The following is a 5,014-nucleotide window of genomic DNA, read 5'->3' on the forward strand; positions in this document are numbered from 1 at the left end:
AAATATAAAAGTAAAATTGATGAGGTGGACAACAACTTTCCAAGTTGTGTCATAAATACACAATTTTACCAACAACAACCAAACAGCCCCTAAAAGAGGAAACAAGTTGTTTACGTGGGATTTGGTCACACCCAATCACGCGTTAATATGCCTTCCTATAAATATATGTTCTCTGCTAGGGTTTTCGGTAGTGGGGAAAAAGCTGCGGGAAAAAAAAAAGGCAGTCGGGCTTACTCGGCTGCGGGGAAAAACACAGAAGGAGAAAAGGGATTTAGGCGGCTGTTTTTTGAGAGAAAAATAGTGAGATTTTGAGGAGAGAAAAAGAGGGATTTATAAAAGAGAGGTCAATTTCTTTTGGGTAAAAATTAGATTTTTTTTTTAGACGAGCTTGTGGATTGTACAAGTCGTCGGTGTTCTTCTCATAGTAGAATCTCCCCTCACCCCTCCCGTGGACGTAGGTAAGTTTGCCGAACCATGTAAATCTCGTGTATTTATTATTTTCTGGTTGTTGGCTATTGCTTGTAAGTTCCCTCAATATTCGGTCTTAGAGCTGATGAGAGGAAGAGTGTATATTTCACTTTGATGAAATATATCACTTTCGATTCTTGTTTCCTTTGAGAAATAAGAATTTCACTATCTATTCTAGTTTCCTTCGAGAAACAAGAATATAGAGGTTGATTTCCTTTGAGAAATAAGAATTTCACTATCTATTCTAGTTTCCTTCGAGAAACAAGAATATAGAGGTTGACTTGTGCTTTTGGGACAACAAAAGCCAGTGCTATCTCTCAGGTGATATCGCTTCCGCGACGGTGGGCGTGACTCTACGCCCAACATATACCATAGTTCAGATGAAACTATAAGCTAGAATAAATTACTAACTGAAAATATATTTTAAGGAAAGGTTGTTATCCATGAACATGCTTCACACCAAAGATAATCTTATAAGGAAAGGTTGACTTGGTGACTCAACATGCATTTTATGTGGTATACATCCTGAAACCAGTGATCATTTATTCTTCTCATGCACTCTCACCAAATTAGTGTGGAATATTTCAATGACTATTATCCACCTTTCCTGTGGCCAACATCACTATATGATCTTTTCATAGCTGTTGAATCTCTACATAAAACTGATGGGATTATATGGCGATCTGTTTTCTCTACAGTATGCTGGTTCTTATGTTGAATCTCTACATAAAACTGATGGGATTATATGGCGATCTGTTTTCTCTACAGTATGCTGGTTCTTATGGACATCAAGAAATAAATATATTTTTGGGCGATCTGTTTTCTCTACAGTATGCTGGTTCTTATGGACATCAAGAAATAAATATATTTTTGATAAGATACCCTTCTCTACTACAGATATCATTAACTCAGTCATTTCTGGTTTGTATGATTGGTCAGGTTCTGGCAGTGGGAAGGCTGCTTTTAAGCTAGCAGAGGCTCTGGAAGATAAGCCTATTTCGAGGTGCAATAGTGTCTAATTAAGCTTTATCAGTTTGTTTCAGCTGTTGACTGTATAGAACATCTCTTTCGTAATATGATAGTTTACTTTAATTAGTCTATAAAAAGTTTAATTTCTCTTTACTATATGTATGGCTGGTTTTGGTTCTTTCTTATATCTATGTCAACGGTGAATGACGGCATGACCCTCTCTTCACCTTCATGGATGTTTGAAAAAAGAAGGTCATACATCCCTAGTTAGAGAAATTATTTTTTCTATCTACTAATCCATATGGATACAGATCGTATCCTACTTTTGTGAAGATACTTTTGCTTTTAATGAACAAGGTATATCCCTTGTTTTTCTCTAAAAAAAAAATTACTAACTGAAAAGATCGATTATAATCCATATTCAACTAGACCTGCAAAGATGTGAACATCAAATTACTGAAATGTACAATGAATAAACAATAATGCAGATTCATGTTCAAACAGTAAAAAATCAGCATATATCCGCATGACAAAAACAAAAGGAAACTTTATTAATTGAAGAAATAAACAACTCCTTACATAGTCATAGTACACATTACATCTATAAACATTTGCAATAATCAAAATAACATCTCAGAATCATAAAACTTGCGGATTCTCTTACTCCCCCAAAACCCCTTTCAAATAACAAACAGCTACCAAGACTGTAACCTTCAGGTTTCACTCTATAACTTTTGCCATCCAAATATTGCTCCAAAGTCCAAAGTCCAATCTCTCATCTCTGAACAATCTCTTGAACACCATCATCACCTTTTTGAGTTCACAGCTGCAAACAAGACGGTCTTGGCATCGATGAGAAAGAACTCTTTCAAGAACGTGCAGTTTGCCAACATCAAAGCCTAGCTGCTGGGAATAAGTCATGTAAATGTAAATTTATATGAATGAAGTCATGCAGCTATGACCTTAGTGGTTTCAGAGAAAGTATCCGGTGGGGATGACCCATGACACCAATCGTTGGATATAGATACGAATCTCGAAATCTAACAATCCAACAGTTGACATCAATTGGGTGCACATTTATCTCCTATCAAGATTTTAGCACCGTTGCAGGGGAAAGTGCTTGTAATTAGAATTTCTCTATTTTGGTTCTTTGATTTGTGTGTTTAAGTATGATGGAACAACTTTGAAGGAGAAAGTTGAAGATTAGAGAGCAAATTTGCTTGAAAAAGTAAGTTCTCTTTCTTGTATTTTTAATTCCAACTTCAAATTAGGCTTTTTAAATTATAGACAATCAAGAGCTAATAAAAATAAAAATAAAAATAAAAAAATTGTCGACCCTAATAAAATTCATCCTCCACTTAAATAACTACTACAAGATAATAAATCCAAACAATAGCTTTTTCTCTCACATTTGTTTGTTTGTTTGTTGACCTAATTAAAAGAATATTTTCCTTTTTGCAACCTTTATAGTTGCTTTTAATACCTAAGGTTGCATTGCATATAGTTAGTAGTAATTCACCCAAGTGATTTGAGCATCTTGATTTGATACACACTTAAAAATACTCTTAAGGGCAATATCCCCCTAATCAAAATAAGGTGAGAGATTTTATCATCCTTTCTTTTAGCCCACAAATCACTAATTTCTTATTATAGAAACCCAAACCTTTTAAAACTCATTAGACATTGGCCTCTAAGAATTCGAGCTTATTACGGAGTAAGAAATCCTTAAGTGAGCCGGAAGAAATTCTTAAGTGAGCCGGTTCAAGTTTACTTGAATCTGTTGGTGTTTAAGGCAAAATTTAGGGATTGCGTAAAGCGCTCAGCAAGAAAAGATGTACTTAATTGGTCTTTGGCCTCCTTCTAGTACTATCCTTACCTGGCTAACTGACCGAGAAAACTCCAATATTTTCACTCAATGATTTTTTGGTTAGAAGCTGATCTAGTTGAGTCTAAACGTAACTCTATAAATAAGAGTGATTGTTTTAAAGTGGTTGCTTTTGATTTGTTTTAGTTAGGTTTTTCTTTTATCCTTCTTTTCTTCTCTCATTAATCGTTTAGGTCTTTTTAAAAAAAGCTAACTTTTATTTTTTTTTAGAATGTTTTCCCTTATTCCCTTTTTAGTTAGAAAAAGGAAAAAAAATGAAAAATCCAAAAATAATTTATTTTGATGTATACAAGTTTGGAATATGGATAATAGCAATCGATTAATCCATGTTGAACCAAATCTTAAATCACACATTATTTAAGACATGTATTATCTCTGAAGAAGAAAATGAGTTAGACCCGAGTTTTGAGGAACTCTTTAGTGAGGAGCTAAAATACTAGAGGAAATAGAATCAGAACAAAAGAACCTAGTTAGATATAAGTTTCTCTGATCTTAGCTTTGAAGAACTTTTTACTGACGAGCTTAGGTTCCTCGAAAATATAGAATAACTGAATTATCATTCCTCAATCATGAATATTAGATTTAAGGATATTTTTAAAGAAGAACCGGTTGTGTTAGGATAAACTTTTATTAATGAGGAGTATAAGTTCAAATCTAAGACTTATTTTTTGTCTGATCAACATCAAAAATTAAAAATGCATGACCTTTTTCTTACCTACCTTTAAATACTGCAAAAAATATTAAAAATTTTGAAGTGTATAGAATTTAAGCACATTTTTGAGTTTATCATTTTAGACTTCTTTAAAATCTAGGGTAGAATTTTTAACAATAAGATAGGATTTGATGTAGAGTATGAGTTTTTTATTTTTAATCTTTTATTCTATATCTTTACTTTTTATCTCATAGTAATAAAAATAATACAAAGAATTTATTCTTCTCTCATTTGAGAGTTTCTTGTTCTTTTCTAAATAAAAAAAAGATATGATAAAAAAGAAAATAATAATAACAAAAAAATAAAAAACTAAAAAAGAAGAAAATTTTAACTTCATCCTCCTCCATATATCAAAGGTAATTATAGTTGTCATAAATCAACCCAATAAATATAAGTACTTCATTTCTTATTTGTTTTACTTTATGCATCATAGAGTTTACATTGAGGACAATAAAAAATTTAGGTGTGAGGGTGGGGACTAATCATTTTCCCCTTTATTTTGCCATTTTATTTTTTTGTCATATTTTTCTTTTCGTTTCTTTTCAAAAAAAATTCACTTGCCAACTTAATAGAGTTAATTCATAATTGATATTTTTGATAAACTTTTATTTTTCTAATTCCTAGTTAGTTTTATACCCAAGTTAACCTTTTATGATAACGCTAAATAAATTTATTAAAAAATAATTTTTAAAATAATATACTTTACTAAAGAGTTAATTTAGAATTTTAATTAAAGTAATAAAGTTTTTACATGCTTAGCTTAGAGTAGAAAATAATTTTTCAAGTCATCTTTTTCTATATATATATATATATATTATATATATATATATATATCATAATATATATATAATATATATATATATATATATATATATATATATATAATATACTTAATGGGTATCCCTTGTCCATAAGAGGGGATTCCTCCTTGACCGCTAATGGGGCACAATCCCCACATCTCATAAATAGGAGAGTAAAGT

This window comes from Asparagus officinalis, chromosome 1 (assembly GCF_001876935.1).
Source record: "Asparagus officinalis chromosome 1, Aspof.V1, whole genome shotgun sequence".
Lineage (NCBI taxonomy): Eukaryota > Viridiplantae > Streptophyta > Magnoliopsida > Asparagales > Asparagaceae > Asparagus > Asparagus officinalis.